Here is a 26,271-nt window from a genome sequence, read left to right as displayed (position 1 = left end):
AAAATTCCTTGATCCAACTTTCCTGACCTTTTTCTCACCAATGCAGTTTTCAGTTTTCTTAAAACTTCTTCATAATAAACCCCCACGATTGTCCTGTGTCCTTTGAGAGAATCTATCAAGATTACCCCTTCGGAATCTCAAGAAACAGTCACCATAACCTTCTGAGTGGTATTCCCTCTCTTGGCTCATCTTTGAGATCTTCCCAACCTTCCTTAAAATACTTGACCCATCTAAAAATTGTTGTTTTATGTGGGACAGCATTCCCATAAACTTGTGTAAAGCTTCAGTGATTTCAGAAAATGTCCACTTGAGTTTTGTTAAAAATTTTACGTTAGCCCTGACCTCAGAATCATTTTTTTTCATGGCACAAAAAGTATCCTTTTTTTTTAAGGCACCCTAACTAGACTAAGACAAGTGTATTACTGAGAGAACTTGTCTGCAGCCATCCACTGATCACAGAGACATGTTTAAACACATTTTGTTTTGAATAAACCCACGCATGTATGAACTGGAATCCTAGTAGCAATACTTTTTGACTTAACCTCGTATAGGGATATTTTCTGTCCAAAGAAAGAAAAAGATGTTCTAATAAAATATTTAACAGTAATCTGCTATTGCCAAGCTACTCCATTCTTGTAAATCAAAATAATGTATTGTTGTTCCCATGTTTCTTGTTTGGGACACACACACACACAGCACTAAGGGAACCTAGTGAGGGGGATTAGTGATGTATAAACCCAAAGTAGTTCGTGGATGTGTAGGCAAGGGAGCAAGGGCATATTGTGGTCAAGGAAGGAAGCCAGGGACTAGAAATGTCAGCCCCAAAGGGAGAGACAAGGGCATAAACAAACCAAACAAGTCCCTAGGTTGCAAACCAGGAGTATCAGGTACAGGTAGGAAAGAACCATGCAAGATGGATTAGAACAAATGTTTTGTAGCAGGAACTGAGTTTCATAGCATGAGGGTAGTCTACTGGGCTAAGGCACCATGCCTAACCAGGCAAACAGTTCTATTCGGTATGGCTATGCGCAAAGGGGGCTCCCTTCCTGGTCATTGTAGCTGTAGGGCTGTTCATGGATAGTATATGTGATTTTCTTTTCGTTGAAATGGTTATTAGTCTGACTAGACCGTATCGTAGACCACTCTTACTTTGTTCGTACACAGCCTGCTTATCTAAAGGACAGCTGATTTTTTTTTTTTTTTATGTAAGTACCCAAAGGACATCTCAACATATGATTCTTACACCATGCTATATCCATTTCTGTTTCAGCTTGAACAGTTTTAGACGGTGCAGCCTTGCTACATGGTGTGAGAAATGGCTGTAGGAAACAACACTCAACGAAGTTATTCCATCATCCCATGTTTTATATTTGTTGAGGTAAGTGTATTTTTTAACTGTTATGGACAAATGGGAATAATAGCAGCAGTTTTTACGCTGAGAGCTTTGTTGATTTTGTAAAATATTTAATATTATGATGGATTGAGAATTAAATTTTACTAACACAGATACTGATAATTAATAAATTATGCAAAGTGTTTCTTGAATTGGAAGCCATAGAGTTGGAAGATTTGTAAACTTTATAAGGGAAAAATAATTACATGTTTTATTATATTTCTTTTATTTTCAGTGGTGACTCAAATGTATTTTAACTATGAAAGAGAGTATAGCATTTTAATTAAATCATTTCCTAAAGATCAATATCATGTTCCAGGAATTCAGTAAGCCAGACTGTTAACTGATGATGTTAGTTCACGACTTTTGCCTTGGAGCGCAAATAAAAGAAAAAAAAAATCTTAAGAGTTGACCATCTCTGCTGGACATTTTTCTTTAGTGAGGTATTGAGAGCTTGTGTAATGGATGATTTCTTTTGCTCATGAGTTATTTTGCTGAGTTGCTCCCAGTTTGTACCAGTAAACAGTGTCTCCAGCATCTTTTTGGTTGAACTTCCTGTACCTCCTTACCCATTGTACCTCCCTTTATATAATGCTTGCTATAGAGGAAGCAAAGACATGGAAATTTTAGAAAATTTGAAATCATATGAAGCCAAAATAAGTTACTTACCAGCTATCTTAAAATAAGATATTGATTTGCCAAAGATAATATTGTTTCTGCCTTCTCAAGGAGATGGGGCATCTAATGGGTTGTTTTTCATCATGAAGATCAGGTGTAAAATACTACAATGTAAAGAACAAAAAGTAAGTGTCCTGAGTTTCCTGTCTGGGTAACTGCCTGGAACGTCTCCATGTCCCCAGGGTCAGCTATAGCATGTTAATAGATTATGGAATCACTTTGGCTGAGTGTAGGAGGAGCCTGGTTTTGGTCTATTTTACTGTTCGTGTGAAAACACACAGACACTTGAGTAAAACCATGACTTAGAGTAGCAAAAATGTACTTTCAGCACCTGTGTTGTTTAAACACAGCCTATGAATGAATGCAATGAGTAATTTTACTTTTCTCCCCTTTGAAATAAGTTTGTCTGTTTATGTTGCCAGTTGGATAATTTTGAATATTTTTCTTTTTGGCCAAATATGTATGCGTTTGGCTGAATCCTGGAGTTTCATCTTATAGACATCCCTTGATAGTTTAGATGAACAAATATCACTTGATGATCCTCTGGGTGTATTTGTGAACCTGTTTATATTGCACAATCAAGTAGAGATAAAGAGTAGGTTGGAATAGAGGTGTTAATATTTAAGTCAAGGTACACATAGACTCAAGCTAAGCTAAATCTCTGAAAGAGTAAACAAAGAACTCCTCTCCCAACAATAAACACATATTCTTAATACTCTGCCTTTAACTTGCTATACAAGGATAACCCCATTCAGACAATACATACCCACTGTGTATATTGTGGGGTCTGGTTACCATTGTTGCTATTGAAATTGTGATGTAGGAAAAGGAGTTCTTCCTCCTGCTGCTCAGGCGAATAGGGTAGAAGGCTATAGCGCTAACTTTGTCACTATTAAAACCCTTTCTCTTTTGTTATACAAAAAATAAATGTTTAAAATAATCTAGCGGGAAATTGGGAAATGAGTCATCTGTCATCATCTTTATCCTTCCAGAAGCAATTTTATTTTAAATTTTCTTAAAAATCAAACAGGAACCAAGCCTCAAAGTAAGAGGTTTAATTTATTGCCGGAAGCTATAGTCTCTGCAGATTTTCAGCCCTCTAATGTGTGACCGATGAGCTTGACTGGTAGAGCGGGCAACAGGAGGATAAATTAGTCCTTCTGTAGCTTAACCTGATGCAAACATAAAAATAAGCCTAGAAATCTGGGAGAAGGAAGACGGTTTATCCTTTTTCTTGTTGTATTGTCATTCTTATTCTGCAGGGAAGTTTAAGGTATATCAGTGACTTCTCAAAAACAGGCAGAAGAAAGAAAAAGACAATGTGAAGAAGAATATAGTAGAAATTGAGGGGGGGGGGTGAATCTTAAGGCAGCGCTCATAATGCTCATTCAACAAACTCCTGTTGTTTACCTCCAGTATTCCAGGCACTATAACAGGGGTAGCAGAAAACTTCTTGTTAGCTGCCATTGAGTCAGCCCCAACACATAGTAATCCCATGTGTTACAGAGTAGAACTGCTCCATAGGGTTTTCTTGACCGTAATCTTTAGGGAAGCAGTTCTTCAGGCCTTTCTTCCACAGAGCCACTGGATGGGATTGAACTGCCAGCCTTTGCGTTAGCAGCCGGTCACAAACCACTTGCGCCGCCCAGGCTCCATTAGCAGAAAACTACTTGGTTAAAATGTCCTTTTGACCAATGAGTATCCTTTCATTGTTGCTTTTAATTATGAAATAATTCAAGCACAGAAAATAAAAGACATACCAGCAACCAACATCAAGGCCAAATAAATTTTAAAATTTTGCCATATTTGCTTCAGACTTTAAAAAAGGTAATGAAATTTTACAGATATGGCTGAAGTCCTACTGTCCTGGCCCCAGAAGTAGCTGTGTATGTAAAGTTAGAGGCATCCTTCTCTTGTATGATTCCCATGCGTGTTTCCATATTTTTTCTCCAGGTGTGTATATTCATAAATGATGTGTTAGGAAAATTTTACATAAATAATACCATACTGAGCCTTCCTTTTGCAACTTGCCTTTTTCATTCAACATTATGTTTCTGAAACTTATCCAGATTGGCGGTTCATTCATTTTAATGGTTGTATATTATTTTATTGTGTGAATATACCTATTAAGGGACGGTTTGATTGATTCTTTTTATTTGTTTGTTTGCTTAATATGTGTTTTTCTCTTCCAAGTGTTTTGCAAATTCCAGGATGCTCACAGCAATATTTGCGACCAAGAGTTTTCAACTCTTTGTCCTCCAGTTCTACCAGTGCAAGTAACAAATAGCATTATTCTAATCCTCCTCCTACCAAACGTTAAAACAGGCAAAAGCTAGAGAAGTCAGAGGGAGCAGGGAAAGGAGTAGAAAATTAACAAATTTTATAATCACCCTTTATATGAACATGAGGACATCTGCTTTCTCATTCTCATTATTGGACATCGAGGTCAAAGTATTAATTGTTGGTAGAGGTACAGGTAATTACAAAAAATAACTTAAAAACGTTGATCAAAAAATCAAACATTCTCTCATTGTGTTTTTCATCCTTAGTGTCTTGTCTCTTTTTTCTTCCTCCCTCCCTTCTATCTTCCCTCCTTCCCTCCTTTCCTCCCTCTCTCTCTTTCTGTATTTATGAAACTCTCTCCCTCTCTCCCCCAAACCCTTCTCTCTCCTTTTCTCTTTCTCTCTCTGTCATTTCAGCAACTCCTCTCATGCTTGAAGATCTTCAAAAAAGAGAATTTCCCTGAGGGAAAACACACTCAAAGTGGTGACTAAACCAAAAAAAAACCAAACCCTTTGTCGTCAAGTCGATTCCGACTCATAGGGACCCTATAGGACAGAGTAGAACTGCCCCATAGGGTTTCCAAGGAGCACCTGGTAGATTCGAACTGCCGACATTTTGGTTAGCAGCTGTAGCTCCTAACCACTCTGCTACCAGGGTTTCCAAATTGGTGATTAAAGCATCATTTTTTGCCCTAAAAATAAGAATGTGAACTTTTCGAGGTGTCCCTTGCTACCACCACCTCTCAACGAATATCAGACGTATTCTTCCAAAATGCTTAGAACTGAGATGCCCCTTTGACAGATTTTCCCAGATACCAGTGGATTCCTCTCAACACAGTTTCACTGTATTCTCTGTAAAATTGTGAATAACTCAAACAGTCAAGTCTCTTTCAAATATATTTGTGCTAACAGCAAAACTCTAAATGGAGCTCAGCTTCCTCAGCAGACAATATTAAGTACCAGGAGTTTGGACATAATGAATGCAATTGTTGCTGGATGTGTACAAATGAGACAATTTTACCATTTTGACGCTTGCTTGCACTTGCAATTTTTATTGCCTGTTTTTGACAACTCATTTTTCTCAGCTCAAACCTACCAGGTGATTGTTATAAATCCCAGCCTGGAGATAAATAATCTCATGAAGTTCTGCAAGAATTTGATGATTCTGAGTGTGTTTCTCTGAGGGCAGAAGTTAAGGAATTCTGCACCATCAGTTCTGAACTCTGAGCATCATCTCAGCACCTCCCTCATTAGTGCCTCAGTCTTCGAAAGAAAAATGTATCTTGGCCTTGATTTCTGCTCTCTACCTGCAGACACTTAGATTTAGAAGCTTTGACTGTCTCGTTTCTGAGACTCAGATTGAGACTATTTTAGATTTTTATAGTTAGGTCACATTAAGAACTTTTTTCTCTTTTAATATATATTTTTTAATTCTCCTGGTTCCTGCCCAGGAGAAAGTATCAAAATTTTATCCTTGTGTATAATGGAGTAGAAATAGAAAATAACTTGATATAAAAAGCATTGGGTTTGAGTCCTGGCTCTGCCATTTACTGTTGGTACAAACGTGGGCAAGTTCTTTGGACCTCTGTTGATTCATGTGTGAAATGGAATTAAAAACATCTTCATGGGCACTTTCAAGAAATAAGTAAGATAATGCACCTGAGAGTACTTGTCAAGTAATAAGTGTTTAATAAATATTAACATAGACATAATTAAAATAACAACTCCTACTCAGAATGAGCAACAAAATGAAATATAAACAACCCACCCCCAATTAAAAAAAGATAGGAAACCAGATCTCTGACACTGAGAGAGGGACTGCCCAGTTTAATCTCCGGATATATGATATTGCTGAGTTTAGGAGGATAACAATTTTTAGAGTATGAATTGAGGAATTACTGGGTCAAGTTTCAAACAAAGCAATGAAAAAAAAATGAGTGTTTTAAATTACAGTGGAAATTGCAATGACAAATGCAAATGACAAAGTACTTTTCCATCCATTTTCTTATTTAATCATAATTTTGACTTTTCTTTGCGATACTGGAGCAAAAGAACAATACCAATATTGGGATATTTATTTTGCATAGTATTAAAATGCAAGTATTAATTTTTAAAAATGAGATATGATTGCCTTCTCTTCTACTCTTGTCCTCAGATGTTGTTCCATCTGAGTAAGGGTTCCTCTATTCTTCAGCATTGAGTCTCGACACTAGTTGGATGTTTAGGGTGAAGGTCCTGGTTAAAATATATTATTACTAAGAGAAGAGGAGTTAGAACCTAAGAAAATGGATCTGGCACTTGAGCAGAGAGGCGGAACTTCAGTTGTCAGATTTGCACTATTTCCAACAGATACCGTCTTTTCCCAGACTGCAGAATATCTTTCTCAGAGAGGCGAGGGGCAAGTGTCATGGCCTGAGGGTCCTTATCACTCACTCTCCCTGATACATGTTGTTGTTGTTAGTGCCATTGAGTTGATACCAACTCATGGCGACCCCATGTGACAGAGTAGAACTGCCTCATAGGGTTTTCTTGGCTGTAACCGTTACAGAAGATCACCAGATCTTTCTCCGTGGAGCCACTGGGTGGGTTTGTACCACCAACCTTTTGGTTAGCAGTAGAACACTGAACCCTTTGCTTCACCAGGGCTCCTTCCCTGATACATAATAGACCAAAAAGAAGAATATGAAAGGAACTGTATGTTATAGAAAAACTTCTGAGCATAGAAAATTGCTTTTAGAACTACCACACCACCCTTTATTGTAACTCAACGAAACTTTGAAAAAGACACTCTCAACAAATTGACCTAGCTTTGGCGCCTCACAAAGCAGCACTTATTTATATCCTGGTTCCCTGTAGCAGAAGCTTGAAGATAATTTTTTCCTAAGATTCTTGACCAGCATTTATATAGATATAATGACTTCATTTTCTGTCCCGCTGTCAACTCTTCTCATTTTCCCTATAAGAGCTCTCTTACTCATCAGACCAATGTTGGTACTTGGGGTTGGAAAAGTATAGTCACCATAGCATAAGCATATCTGATAATGTTGCTCCCGACCCATGATTAGTTGGATGTGCCTATCTTGAATGACTTCTCAGAAATGGACCTGCAAAGTGCTAATCTATCCACATACTCTCATCATATTCTTTTTATGAACAATAACTTATATTTACAAAATGGGACACAGGACAGCAAGGTCCATCTATGGCCAGGTGAGGGATATTTCTTTCTGAGACACTGGTTAGTCCATACGGATGAAACCATGGCCTTTGGCTTCTCTACCACAGTGTTTTCACACTGGCCTGAGGACCACTTGCTTTGGTATTGGAGTGCTTGTTAAAATTCAGATTCCTGGGCCCAACTCTGTTTTGCTTAATCAGAATTGAGGGAAACGGATAGAAAATATGCATTTTAATAACTTTTTCAGGTCATTCTTATGCCCAGTAAAGTTTGAGAACTAAATCAATAAATAAGCTTATTGTAGAAATGTACACCAATAGACAGAGTGTATAGATAATGTCAGTACCCAGCCCATTTTCCCTTGATCCATTCCAAGGGCTCTAGCAAACGGTTCTGGAACAAAAGTACAGTTTTCTACGTCCTCTGCCTGAGGCCGTTCTCTGGCTATAGACACGTGCTCATTCTACCAAGTTAAGTAGGCCATAATTGCTAGGGAGTTAACACTACCAGGAGCAGCTCTCAGCCAACGAAGGACAGGAAGTGCTGGATAAATAGCACAGCTTACCACTGAAGGATGCATGATGGTGGATGCATAGCCCAGCTTCCTCACTCCTCAGTGGGAAAATTCTGAAGGGAGCTTCAGATAGTCTGTGAGGGGTCGCCAGCAAGATAGAATGCCAGTTGCCCTCAGTGATAACCTACTCATCAATGGACCATTCATTGGCTTTTCTACCCACCCCCACCCCCCATCTCCCTTGCTCACTCTCTCACATGCTTCCTGGGATCACTTCACAAATAAACTACTTATATCACCTTATTGTCTCAGGGTCCACTTCGGGGGAACCCAAACTAAGGCAGAGAATATACATGAAGTAGAAAAACTTCATTCAAACAGGATTAGGAGATGAGATTAGAAGAATAAAGGCTAAAAATTTTTTTTTACAGAATTGATGAAGTTAATTTCATTAAATCTGAGAGCCATGTGGTCTGGGCTGCTTATTATCTAATTAAAATCGAGGCTTTTTAGGCAATTTTATTTTTCATGTTGCTCACTACCATTTCTGGGTGTGAACTCATCCTTTTATGAAATCTAATAGGTTCAGATCAAATCAAAGTAGTCTAATCACTAGATGTTAAATCCAGTAGCTTTGCCTTGAGAAAAACTTAAGATTTTTCTGGAGATATATGTTAATTTTGTGTGTACTGCATAGCATTTAGATAACTCAGGATTTAATTTTCTTTCAATAGTAGACAAAAGAATGATTAACCAACAGAAAAGTCATTTTAAAGACTCATTTTCCCTGGAATTACTTCTTTTTTTTTTTACCTAATCGCAGTTTCAACTCTGTATTACTTCATATAAGTTACGTTCGGCTGACATATCATCAAATTCATCTTTGGCATCTTCTAAGGCAAAACACCTTGAAGCTAACGTGGTAGTATGCTTTATTTTCAGTCCTGAAGGCAGGCAGTGTGGTATTTTGAGAACAGTTTGGATGCTGGGGATCTGACAGAATAGCTGTATGACCTCGGCAAGTTACTTAGAATCTCTGTTTCAGTTTTCTCATCTATAAAGTGGCGATAATAATACCCGCTTTAGTGGGTTGGTTTGAGAGTTCAAGAGCATACAATTTTTAAGGTGCCTAACACATGGCAGGTGGATGCTCAATAATTTTTAGTTCAGAAAACAATCCAGCCAAAATTAGACAGCATGAAAAAGGCAGCTCAGGGCTGCCTCCAAGGTTTCTTCTTACATATTTTTATTCAAGTTGCTCTGTTCTGTCATTTTCATTCAGTAACCCGTCTTATCTTGGGCCAAAGGAGGATTTTTTACAGGAGCCTGTGTAACCAATGTCAATGACCTGCAAATATTTAGCCAACTTGGGCACGACATTAGCTCAAGTGACAACACAAATGGATGACTTGTCAACCTAATGACATACACAGAATTTAACTGTTTAATTTGTTTTCCACTGAAAGTCGTCTGTTTTGGCAGAACTGAATGAAAGGTGATAATGTTGACACTCTTCTGACAAAGAATGCAAAGTCACCGATTAATCTTGTCCAACCTGTTTGGCAGTTTATATGCCTACCCTTCCCATTCGGGCACAAACCTTGGTCGTATGAATTTTTTCCTTTTGATTCGGTCATTCAGGTTTGCATCGTGTAGGCAATGACACATTCTCTGGCACATATTTCCAAATGAAATCAAGTCCTTGGTTGTTTATTTGATGTGTGTAATGTTACCGCTTAGCCTATTTGACTCCTTCCTGACATAGAGAATTTAATGCTGAGGGGGGTGTGTGTGTGTAATATCTGCTTATAATTGAGAATCCTTCACTAGTGAATATGTTTTTATTGCATCTCTTCCTACTCTCCTCCCAAAGTACTTTATCTTCTCCTCTTACCTGTGTAATCACATATGTATAAATCTTCTCTCTCCTAGCCTCAACGTTTTGAAGGCTGGGACAATATCTTTTTCATATACATATCCCTCAATGCCTACTATGGAACAATGATTTGCATAGTATATATGCTTGTCTTAGGTTGGGTTTCTGCAGGGAAAAAAAAAAAAGAACCCTCTGAAACAAGGATTTGAGTGCAAGTAGTTTATCTGGGAGGTAACTCCAGTAAGAGCAGGGAAATGGTACCAAAAAAGGAAGGAAGCTAATACAGGTGCATTAAAGAGCAGGTTACCACTGTGGAAACCAGGCTCAGTGCCTGCTGGAGACTTCTGGGAAACTGTCTAGACCATGCCTCGAAGTTGTCCCGCCTGAGAGACAAGGAAGCTACAATATTTATCCGCATGGTAGCTACATCGCTGTTTGAGATCTGCTCTCAGGGGCACTTTGCTCAGCCCTGCATGCAGCCAACATACTCGTGCAGCCTCAGAAAGCCCTCAGGCAGAGTCACTCTTGTAAGAAAACAGTGAGTGCCAAGGGAATATGGGCAGGGCATGGACTGCCTCTGCTGTAATGCTCAATAAACTCTTATTGCACAGAATTGAGTAGAATTTGCCAAGAACTGTATGAAATGTGAAATGACCCTAAGACCTCAAATCCTTGATTTTTACTCACCTCCTGCAGATACATTTTTCAACAGTATCAACTCTGTCAGGACTGAGTGATTCGGGGGCAATACCACCTCTCAAAGCAACAGCAAGGCACTTTTTCTTATAACTCCATCACACTATTGATATGTCTTTCATACCCAGGATATGTTACAGATGGAGCAAATAGAAGTACCTTTTTTTTTGTCTTTTTAACCAAGCTATATGGGATCTCAGTAGAGACTCTAGGGGAAAAAAAGATTTTATAGCACTATGGGAACATTGTTGGGCAGGAGTCAGGGGATCTGGGTTTTCATCTTCATTCTTGTGTGACCTTCTAGACGTGATTTTGAAGGAAATTACATTAAACCTTCTAGGACTCATTTTGCTCATCTGTAAAAGTAACTCTGAGGTTACTTCCAGATTCAAGAACAGTTATCCTATGAAGTAAAGCAGTGGGTTTTGTATCTGATTATGTGGATTAAGTAGGGCTTGGGAGAAAAAATATAGACCCTACACATTTGTGCAGATACACGTTATCTCTCTGTACATATGTGTATGTATCTGTCTAATGGCAATGGGCTTTATTCTAGACAGGAGTTTTTGTTTTTACTATAAAAATGAAAACATTTTTATTTTGTGGCTTAGGAATACATCCTTTTCAAAAAGTTTTTTTTTTTGTCCCTTGAAAGCAAGTGATATTTTCTCCTGCTTATGAGAATATATTTTCCATGTAGGGAACAGAGCGGGGAAAAGAATCTGAGGAAGTTATATATCTCTGTGTCTCCTTTGACTGATATGATAAAGTGATCTGTTGAGATGGATTTAAAAAAAAAAACAAAAACCAAATCTGTTGCCATCAAGTTGATTCCAACTGATAGCGACCCTGTAGGACTACCCCCATAGGGTTTCCAAGGGGTGGCTAGTGGATTTGAACTGCCGACCTTTAGGTTAGCAGCCAAGCTCTTAAAAATCTGAGTGACATGATTGCTTCTCCATGGGTTGCAAGTTCCTCTTAATTTTCCATTTGTCTTCAGAAGCCCAACAGGAATACACCAGTCTAAAAGGATTCCCTGTCTCTTAATATTAAAAGCAAAACAAAGCAAACAACAACAAAAAAAACACCTTTGTAGTTTGTTTGCTTATTTAACCTAAATATTGGTGTCTTAACCTAATACATGTAAGATTCTATCCTATTTGTTCCCAAGGAGTAGAGTGGTGTGCAAGGGGTGGTAGCAACCAGCTCAAGCCCACTGGGGAACTGTGGGGGCTAACCTGCTCCAACTCCCCTTCCTTTGAGGACTTCATCTCACACTGTAAATAACAGAAATCAGGTATTTCAAGATAATGATGAAAATCATTTTGTGATGCAGATGTCAAAGAAAGGAAGATTCATGTTCTAAGCCAGCACCACCCCTCACCACCCCTGGCCTTGGCCTTCCCACCTGGGTCATTTAATGCAGGGCCTAGGCTTGCCTTATGCTCAGCTGAGGGTGCAGAGTATCAGCTCTGGTTCTGAGTTCCGGCCCAGTAGATGGGCACTCTGCAGCTGCCTCTCTGTGTGTTCAGAAAGCAAAGTCATAGCCAAGCCCTTCTGTTACATGTTTGACAACTTTGTGTCAAAGTGGTCCAGACTGGGTCTGGAGGGTCCTGGAGGTATTGAACGGGTTTCTAAATTTCTCTGTTGTTGTGTGCTGTCAAGTCGATTTTGACTCATAGCGACTCTATGGGACAGAGTAGAATTGCCCCATAGGGTTTCCAAGGCTATAAATCTTTATGGAAGCAGACTACAGCATCTTTCTCCCAAGGAGCTGCTGATGGGTTCAAACTGCCGACCTTTCAGTTAGCAGCTTGACCACTGCACCACCAGGGCTCCTTCTAGTTTCTCTAGTGGGGGTTGATATTACTGGGTTGATAGGAATGTCTGAGACACCCACAGTCAATTTCAACTTCGGAACCTGTTAATGACTGGGAACATCTAGGTATAGGAGCCTGTGCCTCAGCCCAGTCCAATCTCGTCTTGCACAAACCATAAAGTGGGTAATGCTCACTTTTACTAGGGTCTCTGAAAGAAGTTTAGAGAGGATGTGTGTGTATGTGTTGGCGGTGGGAAGAAGTATGGTAACTAGTCTTGTGGATTTTATTTCCATAATTACAAAGCCAATTTGGTAACCTTTGAGGTTCTCATGTTTCCCTATAGTTTTATTATCCTCATGGGGTGGCTATTAATGTTACATTCAACTCCCTGTTGGTAGAAAGAATGGAGTCCTTAATGCGTGTAAAATCCTTATGTATCTAGAAGGGGGTTTATAAATTCAAAGGGTGCCTTTGCTTCCCTTTAGAGGTTAACCTTTCCCTACTCTCGAGGTCTTAGAGCAATGGTTCTCAAACTGATATGCATGAGAATCACTAGAAGAGTTAAACGTGTAGATACTCGAATCCTTTTCTCAGAGATTTGGATTCAGGGAAGATGGTTGATTAGGAATCCACATTTTAAACAATTACTCCAAATGCACTTGGCCGGTGGATCTTATTTTGAGAAAACCTATCTTAGAGAAGCTCATATGATGTTTTTGAAAGCTCTCTTTTCCAAGAAGAGATCTTATTAACCCAGAAATTGGGTATTTCTAAGCAGAAAAAAGAAATCGTGGATAGGTAATGCTTTATCATCCATGGGAATATAGCCAATAGGTGTGAGATGCTCACCTGAAAGTTGTTGTTGTTTGGGGCATATGTGCATTTAAGCTCTTTGTTTTATATTTTCACCTATTGTTTGATGTTTATTAAATCCACATGGGTAATTTCCTTTGAACATGACAAATATGGCAGCTTAAAAGGCCTGTCATCTCATGGACTAGCCTGTGACCTCAAATATGCTCAATCATATTTTACTTAACCAACATTCATTAAATACATATTCACCAAGGTTTTCTTTGCGCAGGACCCAGTGCCAGGCACAGAAGTGATGCCATGTTTAAACTCTCTCGTATAAGTTACATGAGTGCCCTGTCCGTCAGGGTTGGGTAAAGTACACAGGCTCAGAAAAAAATAAGTTTTGCTAAAGCAAAGAGGTACTGTTCACCTAGTTTTGCTCAGTTCGGGCACCATAACCCTTCCAATAATTTTCAGAAAAGGTATACTCTGTGTCTCCTCATAGAGAATCTCACTGGTGGTTGGAAGAGGGTAAGATGGTCACAGGATGGTGGTAGGAGGGGAAGTATGCCTACAAATCACACCAACATATGTCCCCAGAGATTCTGGCAAATGTGTGAATTATAGTCTTAGCGACCAATGGATTTATGGGAGTTAGACTATTCCTCAAAAGTGGTGAGGTTGAAAAATGTTTAAAACTATTGATCTATAATGATACCTGGAGCCATTCTTTGACTTAGAACTTTGTAAAAACAATGAAAGGTTATCTGCAAAGGTCTGACTCCATTGTCTGGAAAAGAAAATATTCAGTGGACCTGGCTTGGCTATACACACACACAATAAACACATACTATTTTAGAACCCATACCCTCAGTCTGATGATTAACTTTCTGCAAGTTCACTTTGAGTGCAGTCCTTATCAAATGATTCTGAAAGTGTATCTGAAGAAGTTTAGTAAAATGCCTGCTGCTTTGATGTCTTAACCTGAAGCTCCATTTGCTTCACTCTGCAGCCTGAGCTTTCTTCTGGAGTCTGCTGCTTTCTGCTCTCTATTTAGATACTTTTTTGTTATGTACTTTTGTGTTGTAAGCACATTGCCCAAGGTTCTCTTGCCCCACAGCAAAGAGGGGGGTGGAGCTGAAGAGATGGGAGTGAGGAAAACAGTAGGTTTAACCTTAGATCCTTGGCCAGCAGAATCTCTTCCTGAAAGGGGTTGGAAATGAAAATTGAGTCAGCTCCTGGCCACAATGCCCAGGCTTTCCTGCTAAACTATTGACTGTTTAACTGTACTGCATAGAATAATTATATTTCCCCTGTAACTACCACTAATACTTGGAGGTGCTCTTTCCTCCAGGAACTCAGAGCTGCTCTAGGAACCCACCAGGGCAGAAGGAGTTCCCAGCATCACAAGGCCTACAGGACCTCAGGATTTGAGATCCTCCTTGAGAGCATAGAGTGGATCACCAGAACAACCCGTCCGTTGTCTACCCAGGAGTCATAGTGAACATATTCCCCCTGGAATCCCTCCAAAAAGGGGCATCACCACCCTCCTTCTGCCTTAGGGCAAGAGTATGGCCATACAATAAGTATGTGTGTACTGTGCCATTTTTCATCTGTGGTTATTTACATAATCCTGATTACTTCCCAGATTGTACTTTTACATTCTCTAATTATCTTAATTTTTTGTTTGCTTTTTTTGTGTGTGCCCCACTTACTAGACTGTAAGCTCTATGTCTGAAAAATGTAACATTGGTTCAGAGAATGAATAAACCCTAAAAAAATCTAAATATCCAACCACCTTCCTTCTCCACCCCTGACCCTTGTTCCTCTTATAAGAAATGAAGGAGAATGAGACAGAGAAGGAACCAGAAGCATTAGACCAGAATGACTTGCAGGATTATTAAAAGGGTTGCCCTCTGTTCTTTAATTGTACTTGGACTGGAAGAATTAAGCACCTGTCTTCAAACCCTGTAGTTCTTTGGTTCAGTTTTTCTCAAAGACCAGATGTGGTTTTGATAGTCTTCCTACTCAGACTTATTGGATAATGTTCTCTTTCTTGCATCCTACCCGGGTCAGAATCGACTCCACAGCAGTTTGTGCATTAACCTGCATTTTCAGAAAGTTGCCCCAGGGGCCTGAATGGGATTGGCTGAGAGGAGAAAGTAGGGGTGGCTATGAAGAATGGAACTCAAGCTTCTGTGCCTTAGGCATTGAGCACTGCCACTCACCATGGATGGCAAATTCATCACGGATGAACGGTATCTCAGCATATGAAGTAATCAAAGCCAGTCCCAGCTAGAACCATGATCCACCTGCCTGGGCCTTTAGTAACAAGGGAAAGAGTTCTGAGCCTATGAGGGAGTTTGAAAACAGGAGTGCTTTTTAGTGGGGGTGGGGGTGGGGGGGGTGGTTAGGAAACAAAATACATATCCAGAAGGAAATAGTGAGATAACCAGGAAAACAGGACAGGAGAAGGACTTCTTAGAGTCCAGGGAGAGGTCCCAAATGGAAGGCCAAAGTCCCAGTTCTACTTACAAACATGTTTTATTTGGTTAACACAGTGTTCTAAGAGTAAGGAAACTTTACATAAAAATCCAGATTCTGATAACTCTTGAAAAATTGGAAGTTCTGACTACACTGGGCTCATGTTCCCACAGGGCAACAATCTCCTGGAGCTGGGGAGTACCTTACCCTTTAAACAAGAGTATTTTTTGATTAACCAAGTCCTAGTACTACCTGTTACCTTATGTTCTCCCACTTCACTCATTTACATTGATCCTTGGAGGCTGTGAGATTTCAATCCCTGGTGTATTCATTTCCTAGGGCTGCTGTAACAAAATACTACAAACTAGGTAGCTTATAAAAACAGAATTTTATTTTCTCAAGTTCTGGAGGCTAGAAGTCTAAATCAACATGTCTGCCTGGACATGCTCCCTCTGAAGTCCCTGAGAGAAGATCCTTTCTTGTCTCTCTCAGCTTCTGGAAGCTCCAGGCATTCCTTGGCTTGTAGATGCACCTTCACATGGCCATCCTTCCTCTCTCTGACTCTCTGTGTCTCTTCTCTTTTTATAAGGGCACTACTCATATTGGATTAGGACCCACCCTACTCCGGTATGACCACATGTTAACGGATAACATCTTTAAGAGTTTATTTCCAAACGAAGTCACGTTCACAGGTACCAGGGGTTAGGACTTCAACATATATTTTAGGGGGACACAATCCAATTCATATTACCTGATCTGCAGAATAGACCTAGGATTTTTAAACGGACAGAATACACTGGATGTTCCATTGAAAAGATGGAAGTGAATGGGCAGTCGTGGTTTGCCTGACTCCACTGGATAGAACTAAGCACTCTGAGAAGGTGTGGTGCACAGTGATTACAAATTTTCAGGAAACACACATTTGGAGAATATCTCTTGAACCGGCGCATTTATCAGTGGTTTAGAATTTCCTAGTGGTTGATCATGGTGGTGGTACTGATGGAATTTTTATCCCCTTGCATGTGTTCCTCTGTCAGCACCTTGCATTTTACTCAGTTTGTGCTGATCTCTCTGTAAACATTTTTACTCTTTTGGACATTATGGCTTTTCATTAGTTTTTATATCTCAACCTTTATTTGTTCCAAATGGCTAAGTATCGCTCTACTGGCAAATTTGCTTAGTCTCAGTAAATGTGTGTCTGTTATTAGTTCAGACCAGTTTTGCTAAATCACTGAATATAATATCCTCAGGGTAGACTAAATTAATATGTTTGTAAAGGTAATTCCACTAAGTATTTTTTTCCACAGCAGCCAGAAAATGAAAACAGAAAATTTCTAATGAAGCCTTTGGAATTGTTTTCTAAAAGAACCACACAAAATTCTAATTAGTTGTAAACTGTAATTTGGTCCCTTTCACATTTTCCAAGATAGACCTCTTTGGCCACCACCAATGCCTTTATCTCTTCCCCTTTGACCAGGATAAAAGAAGAGAAACACACAACTTGGACATGCCATATAATCTCATACAGAGAGAGAGAGAGAGAATGTGTGTGTGAGAGAGAGAGATTAATTTTCATTGATTTTAAGGAATTGCCTCACATGATTTTGGGGTATGACAAGTGCAAAATCTGTGGAGCAGGCCAGCAGATTGGAAACTCAGGAAAGAGTTGATTTTGCAGTCTCGAGTCTGAAATCCATAGGGCAAAATGGCAGGCTGGAAACTCAGGCAAGATTTCTATATTACAGACTTGAGGCAGAATTCCTTCTTTTCCCAGAAACTACAGTTTTTGCTGTTAAAGCCTTCAATTGATTGGACGAGGCCCATCCACATTCATTATTGAGGGTAATCGCCTTTACTTAAAGTCAACTGATTGTAAATGTTAATCACATCTACAAAACACCTTCACAGCAGCATCTAGAATAGTGTTTAATCAAACAACTGGGCACCACAGCCTAACCGACATGGCACATAAAATCAACCATCCCAACTCCCTAACAATCATTTAGTAAGCACGTAATGTGAAGAACGTTGAGCAGGAAAGGAATCTACCCTTAGATACCTAAGAAACTAATAAAGTGAAAGAATCAGACTTAGGTTTTCAGAGGATGACTTCCAAACCAACGGCATCAGAATCACCTGGGAACTTGTTAGAAATGCAAAATCTTAACCTCCAGCCCAGACCTAAATGAATCAGATATTCTGGAGGTAGGGCCTCTGTAGTCTGTATTTAACAAGCCCCCCAGGTGAATCTAACACACATAAAAGTTTACAAACCCAAACGTTCTTGCATTTTAGTCAATTTGTGCTGATTTCTCTGTAAACATTTTTACCGCTTTGGGACATTACATCTGTTCTTTAGGGTTTGTTTTTTTTTAGTGTGCTTTAGGTGAAAGTTTACAGCTCAAGTAATTCTCATTCAAAAATTTATACACATATTGTTTTGTGACATTAGTTGCAACCCCCCCCGCAGTGTGACAGCACACTCCCCCTTTCCATCCTGGGTTCTTTGGGTCCATTCAACCAGTTCCTGTCTCTTACTGCCTTCTCATCCTGCTTTTGGACAGGAGCTGCCCATTTGATCTCATATATCTAATTGAACTAAGAAGCACATTCCTCACATGTATTGTTTTTTTGTTTTATAGTCCTGTCTAATCTTTGTCTGAAGAGTGGGCTTCAGGAATGGTTTCTGTTCTCGGTTAACAGTTTATCTGGGGGCCATAGTTTCGGGGGTTCCTCCAGTCTCTGTCAGACGTTTAAGTCTGGTCTTTTTACATGAGTTTGAGTTCTGTTCTACATTTTTCTCCTCCTCTGTCCAGGACTGTCTGTTGTGTTCTCTGTCAGGGCGGTCATTGGTGGTAGCCAGGTACCATCTAGTTCTGGTCTCAGGCTGATGGAGTCTGGTTCATTTGGTCCTTTAGTCCTTTGGGCTTGTATTTTCCTTGTGTCCTTGGTTTTCTTCGTTCTCCTTTGCTCTGAGTGGGATGGGACCAATTGATGTATCTTAGATGGCCGCTCGCAAGCTTTTAAGACCCCAGACACCACTCACCAAAGTGGAATGTAGAACATATTCTTCAGTTTTTATAACTCAACCATCATTTGGCTAAGTATCTCTCTACTGGAAAATTTGCTTAGTCTCAGTAAATGTGTGTATTCTATCCAGGGTTTTGAACAGGTTCAGTCTGGTTCGAACCCCTGCTGAGAATTTGCATTTCCACCATAGATATACTGATCAGAATGTACATTTTAATAAGATCTCCAGATGATTCTTATGTATAATAAGTTTTGAGAACTACTGCTCAGAATTGGTCCCTAACCAGCAGCATTAGCATCGCCTGGAAACTTGTTAGAAATGCAAATTCTCAGCAGGGGTTCAAACCAGAATGAACTACACTCTAAGTTTCTCCACAAAGATTCTTCTGTAACCAAATAAACAAGCTAGGACATGTGGTCCATGGTATTCAGAGGACGGATTTTCTTTCTTCGTGAATTTTTTCTGTCTAGATGTGTGTGCTAGGTGGGTATTTCAGCACAGATATGTTATAGATAAGACCGGCCCTTAAGGCAATTGCAAAATGGATGAAACATATTGTCTATCTCTCTTTTTAGGGTCCTTTCTCAGATTTCTTCAGGCACTTTCAGTCCAGCAGCACTGCCAAAGCCCAGTAATCTGTGTTTCTTCCCTTTCCACAACCTCCCTTCCTTGTCTGTTCATTAGAAAGATAGGATCAACCAATTCACACTGAAGGACTGATATTTGGTCCCTGCAAGGAAGATGAATAGGGTAAAACTTGCTAATTATTTTGAGTAGTTGACAATGCAATTTTTTTTGCAAGCCAAAGTATTTGATTTACACATTTAATAAATCTGAAGGAATCTGATCATTCTATGTTTGTCCTTTCTTAAAGCTACTGACATAGTCACTGTAAGCAATTACCACAAATGTGGATTGTTTCTCCAGTTTTAAAAATAGCACATCAGCTATCTTCTGGATCACGGCCTCACTAATCTAATCATCTGCTCTGTCTTCAAGATTGACAGGGATTCCTGCAGACAGTTTAATTGTGCAGTGACTGTTAACCCAAATATGAGCCAGGAATAACGGTGCTGTAGAGGTAAAGAATGAGTGGTACTTCCTGGAATATACTGATTAGTTTCATACCCACTTAAGTTTCCTTCATATGTAGAATAATTGTTTACATTATTAAACCAAATGCTATGTACATTTGCTGTGTTCCAATAATTATTATAAGTTGTGATCATCAAGTATGCTTTTCTAACAACTACAGTGTTTAGAATTACAGTCAAATATACAACGGTATTCTACATAAGCTGAACTGTATGCACCTCACAGAAGTTAATGTAGTTGTGTTACTTCTTCAGAGCACTGTAGGACTCAGCTGAGAGAAGATAAGGGTATGTATAGATGATTAAATAAGCAGCTTGGAGGCCTCTGGACCCTTAATCCAGGGGACTCAGGGATTGGGCTCCCTGGAATTTGTGTGGGAAGTAACCAGTGATCTAAAACAAAGAAGACAAGTCTGTGCATCCCCATGCCCACCCCGCTCTCTCAAGTCCTCTTTGCAGGGAATACTTGGATTGCCCTCTTTTTCACTCTTGCTCTTTATATTGGACTTTGAGTATAAAGGGTTTTTGTACCCCAGTCAATTTTGTTCTCCAAATTTGACCTTGCATCATATAAATATGATGACTTTCATATATTTTTCTTGATAAATTTTGTTTATAAAAATATAGACCAAAACCAAACCAAACCTGTTGCTGTCAAGTAAATTCCAACTCATGGTGACCCTGTGGGACAGAGTAGAACTGTCCCATAGGGTTTCCAGGGAGTGGCTGGTGGATTAGAACTGTCAACCTTTTGGTTAGCAGCCAAACACTTTAGCCACTGTGCCACCAAGGCTCCATAAAAATATAGAGGCATTTAAAATCTAGAGTTTGGAAGAAGAATGCAATTTGCTTCTTGATCTTCACAGTGGAAGTTGGGCATCCTTCCATTTTTATTCTTAATTAACTTTATATTCATGCTATTATTGATAATTGTGGTTTTATGAGCCCCTAGTTAATTTTGGAATTCAGATGTTGATACCTAAAGGAATGTTTAGAAAAGATATGGCTGGGGATTTCATAAGGGGTACCCTACCCAGTCAGAAATAAGCTTCATCAAGATATTGGGAAAGAGATAGGCAGCCCCTGACACCCTGGAGCTGACCTGGTACTATCACCGGGCCTTAGCATTCTCCTCTTGAATATAGACAATTTCACAGAACATCAACATCAAACAAGACCATTCTGTGACTACGATGGATCAAGACTAAACAAGACCACTCCATAATCACATCTGTTGTTATTAGGTGCCATCAAATAGGTTTCAACTCATAGTGACCCTGTGTACAATGGAACGAAACACTTCCCGGTCCTGCACCATCCTCACAATCATTGTTATGCTCGAGCCCATTATTACAGCCACTGTGTCAATCCATCTCATTGAGAGTCTTCCTCCTTTTCGCTGACCCTCTGCTTTACGAAGCATGATGTCCTTCTCCAGGGACTGATCCCTCCTGATGACATGTCCAAAGAATGTGAGACAAAATCTTAACCATCCTTGCTTCTAAGGAGCATTCTGGCTGTACTTCTTCTGAGACAGATTTGTTCTTTCTTCTGGCAGTCCATGGTATGTTCAGTATTCTTCAGTAACCCCATAATTCAAAGGCGCATCTGAACACAGACAAAACACGAACATTATCTGAGCCACAAAATACCAAGTATCCCCCTCTCGTGGCTAATGTGAGTGACTGCTGTTTCTTTACCAGCTACAGCTTTCGTCTCTCTCTAGTCTGCTCTGCCTTTAGATAAGATTTTATTGAGATACCCAATTAGAATTCTCCCTTCTTTCTGAAAGCACCCAATCCAGAGTGAAGCCCCACTTCCTTGGATGCCCCTCAAATCACCCAATCAAAGCCCAAATCCTATATTAAGTCCTTTCTAACACCCTCTTCCTGAGACACTCTAAGGTTCCCCATGTGGCATTATCCCTTGACAAAACAAGAAATAAACCCAGTTTGTTCAACTATACATGTGTTCTTTGGTTGGAGAATATTCTAATAAATAATTTTTATTTGGTTGAAGGTATTTTCTCCAACCAAATAATTTATTTCATCAGTATTTTCTGTCCTCCTGCAAACTTCTACGACTCCTTATATAGAGAGGACCAGAAATGTGGTTCAGTAGGAAGGATGTGTTTGTCTACAGTTTTAATCTGTAAAGAAAATGTGTAGTTTTGTCAGTCTTGTCTTCCTTGCAAGTTGTCCAGAAAAATCTGTAAAGAGATGGATGAGGTGACAAAACAGATCATGGTGGAATGGGGCTCAGGGATTGCTATCACTGAAGCACTAAGGATTAGGTCAGAAATATTTTTGTTCAAGTCCATTCAAGAATCAATCATGTTATTCTTCAGGGATGCTGGAGGAAATGACAATTTGACCTGTGACAGAGGTTCCTTTTACCCTTGACGACTTGTGAATAGCTCCTTATACTTCAAGGAGCTTAAGCATATGATTGCACTGCCAACATATTCTAACCTACTGGTACATCCAGCACTTTGTCAGATCACATTAATTTTTGGAAGTCTATTATATGTTTGCATGTTGTGTGTGTACTACACACACATACACACACACTGTGTAATTAAATCAAAAGCGCAATAGTAACTACTTTAAAATGGAGATCTTTAGCTTACGTTTTTCATAGTCATTATAAGCTTTTGTTATTTTTCACTTAAAATGATAAATATCTAAATCAAGAACATATAATTAAGAAGTGTTTCATGCTTGTATTTCAGCAGTACTTTCTATCAACACTATTAATTAACATTAGTTTGAAAGTCCATGCCTATGTGGCACAAACAAAATAAAACTATGATAAATAAATATTGGAAAGAATCCACAAATTATTTTATACCTTGAAAGCTAAAGAAAACATTCAGACTCTATTCAGATTACAAGTTTTAGTGATGTTGTTGAAATAAAAAGGAGTATCCAAAAACAGCCATTTAATAATAAAGAGATCTAGAGGCAGGGCCAAGATGGCAGAGTAGTCAGACGCTTCCAGTGGACCCTCTTACAACAAAGACCCGAAAAAAAACAAGTGATTTGATTATATGTGGAAATCCTGGAGCCCTGAACATCAAAGGCAGAGTTGAGGAACCAGACTGAGTGGCAGGGGGAGGGAGAGATGGTTCGGAAGTAGTGAGGAGTTGCCAGACCTGACCCGGCGAGAGCCTGAGCCCTTCAGGCCTGATCAGCTCAGAGGTGAGCAGTGAGGCAGGCAAGCAGCGGTGGTCGGGAGGTGTGTTTTCCCCACCGGGGGAGGCCGAGCACCAGAGAGTCTACGCGGCCACCCAAAACCAGTGAGAAGCAGCCCTGCACGAAAGATAAGTACTTGTGTAGGGCTTACCGTGCGGATCAAAAACACCTCCCTTAGGGAAAAACCTGTCTCCCATTTACCTCCCCGCTCCCTGCTCTATACTGGGTCCTGGACCGGCTTCAGCAATTGCCAAGACCCCTGGGCCAGAAGTAGGATCTGTCACATGCCCAGAGCCATAATCACTGCCTTGGAGAGTGAACAAATTAACAAACAGGAAAAAATAAACTGCTGGCTCCCGTAGGTCAGGAACCCAGGGCACAGCCTATACCAATCACCCATGCCTGTCTAGGACTGTAAGTGAGAGCCTATATACACACTTGGTGGCTATCTACCTGGGCACCTGAGCTGAATCCATACAGGAGGAGTGGGCAGACTCCTGAGCTCACATACCTAGTAACAGATCTAACCACCTGGTGACAGAACATTAGAGCTTCAAAGTTGCCAATAAACTAGCTCATAAGAGCGGCCTATTTGGGCATATCAAAAGAAAACAAGAAGCTAGGACACAGTAAGCAAACATTAAATAAATAACTTATTGCTGGCTCGGAGACAACAGTCAATATCAAATCACATAAAGAGGCAATCCATGATGGCTTCAGCAAGCTCCCAAAATAATCTGGAAATTTTCCAGAGGAGGAAATTTCTTGGAATTACTGGAGGCTGAATACAGAAGATTAATATACAGAACTCTTCAAGAAATTAGGAAGGAAATTAATCAAAACACAAAACATGCCATACAGGAAATTAAAAAGATTAGAGAAGAGCATAATGACAAATTTAACAGGCTGCAAGAATCCATAGAGAGACAGCAATCAGAAATCCAGAAGATTAACAATAAAATTTCAGAATTAGACAACTCAATAGAAAGTAATAGGAGCAGAATTGAGGCAACAGAAGTCAGAATTAGTGAGATTGAAGATAAAGCACTTGACACCAACTTTTTTGAGGAAAAATCAGATAAAAGGATTTTTAAAAATGAAGAAATCCTAAGAATTATGTGGGACTCTATCAAGAGGAATAACCTATGAGTGATTGGAGTACCAGAACGGGGAAGGGGGGAATAACAGAAAATACAGAGAGAACCGTTGAAGATTTGTTGGCAGAAAACTCCCCTGATATCGTGAAAGATGACAAGATATCTATCCAAGATGCTCATCGAACCCCACATCAGGTAGATCCCAAAAGAAAGTCACCAAAGTCATATTATAATCAAACTTGCCAAAACCAAAGATAAAGAGAGAATTTTAAGAATAGTTAGGGATAAAATAAAAGTCATCTACAAAGGAGAGTCAGTAAGAATAAGCTCGGACTACTCAGCAGAAACCATGCAGGCAAGAAGGCAATGGGATAACATATATAAAGCCTTGAAAGAAAAAAACGGCAAGCCAAGAATTACATATCCAGCAAAACTGTCCCTCAAATATGATGGCAAAGTTAGGGCATTTCCAGATAAACAGAAGTTTAGGGAATTTGCAAAAAACAAACCAAAATTACAAGAAATACCAAAGGGAGTCCTCTGGTTAGAAAATCAGTCACATCTATAACAACCCAAGACTAGAACACAGGAGAGAGCAACCAGATATCAATCCAGATAGGGAAGTCACAGAAATAAATCAAAGCTAAAACACTGAAAATAGGGAAACAGATGTCAATATGTAAAAGATGAAAATATTAAAACAAAAAAGAGGTACTTAAAAATGTAGACATAGATTTTGCATATAGAGAGGAAGTCAAGGCGATATAAAGAAATAAAAGACTGGTATAAACTTGGAAAAATAGGAGTAAATATTAAGGTAACCACAAAGGAAACTAACAAGCCTACAAGTCAAAATAAAAAACTAGAAAAATATAAAGACTTAGCGAACACAAAATCAACAACAATGAAAAAGTTGAAAAGAAAATACATAAAGAAAAATCACTCCGCACAGAAAATTAAGTGGAACAAAGAAACTGTGAACAACACATAAAAAAAAGACATCAAAATGACAGCACTAAACTCATACCTATCAATAATTATGCTAAATATAAATGGGCTAAATGCACCAGTAAAGAGACAGAGAGTGGCAGATTGGATAAAAAAACACAATCCATCTATATGCTGCCTACAAGAGACACACCTTAGACTTAAAGACACAAACAGGCTAAAACTCAAAGGATGAAAAAAAATATATCAAGCAAACAACACTCAACAAGGAGCAGCATGGCAATATTAATCTCTGACAAAATAGACTTTAAAGTAAAATCCACCACAAAGGATAAGGAAGGACACTATATAATGATAAAAGAGTCAATACACCGGGAGGACATAACTATAATAAATATTCACGCACCCAACTGCATGGCTCCAAAATACATAAAACAAACCTCTAACAGCACTGAAAAGAGAGAGAGACAGCTCCACAATAGTAGTAGGAGGCTTCTACACACCACTTTTGGTGAAGGACAGAACATCCAGAAAGAAACTCAACAAAGACACAGAAGAGTTAAGTGCTGCAATCAACCAACTTGATGTCATAGACATATACTGAACACTCCACCCAACAGCAGCCAAGTATACTTTCTTTTCCATCATACATGGAACACTCTCCAGAATAGACCACATATTAGGCCATAAAGCAAGCCTTAACAAAATCCAAAGCATCGAAATATTACAAAGCATCTTTTCTGACCACAAAGCCATTAAAGTAGAAATAAACAACAGAAAAAGAAAGGAAAACAAAATCAAACGCATGGAAACTGAACGACATCTTGCTCAAAAACTATTGAGTTATAGAAGAAATTAAGGATGGAATAAAGAAATTCATAGAGTCAAACGAGAATGAAAACACATCCTACCAGATCCTTTGGGACACAGCAAAAGCAGTGCTCATAGGTCAGTTTATAGCAATAAATGCACACATCCAAAAAGACGAAAGGGCCATGATCAAAACTTTAACCATACAACTGGAACAAGTAGAAACAGAGCAGCAAAAGAAGCCTTCAGATGCCAGGAGAAAGGAAATAATAAGAATTAGAGCAGAATTAAATGAAATAGAGGATAGAAAAACAATTGAAAGAGTTAACAAGACCAAAAGCTGGTTCTTTGAAAAGATCAACAAAATTGATTAACTATTGG

General features: G+C 39.3%; 1 protein-coding gene across 2 annotated transcripts in view; it reads left to right on the top strand.

Annotated features, from left to right (window-relative positions):
- Nucleotides 1-26,271, top strand: part of PLPPR1 (phospholipid phosphatase related 1) — a 263,307-nt gene that overhangs the window by 139,781 nt on the left and 97,255 nt on the right. The window contains exon 1 of one of the 2 annotated variants that reach the window (XR_001121460.2): nt 1,271-1,378. The exons of the other annotated variant lie outside the window; for it this stretch is intronic. The gene's annotated coding sequence lies outside the window, so the exon portion shown is untranslated. Of the gene's footprint in view, nt 1-1,270; nt 1,379-26,271 lie in introns of those variants that run through there. 2 annotated transcript variants of the gene reach the window in all.

The sequence above is a fragment of the Trichechus manatus genome, unplaced genomic scaffold, assembly GCF_000243295.1.
Source record: "Trichechus manatus latirostris isolate Lorelei unplaced genomic scaffold, TriManLat1.0 scaffold00016, whole genome shotgun sequence".
Classification (NCBI taxonomy): Eukaryota; Metazoa; Chordata; class Mammalia; order Sirenia; family Trichechidae; genus Trichechus; species Trichechus manatus.
The sequence above is the reverse complement of the archived record's forward strand: the minus strand, read 5'-3'. Positions and strand labels throughout refer to the sequence as shown.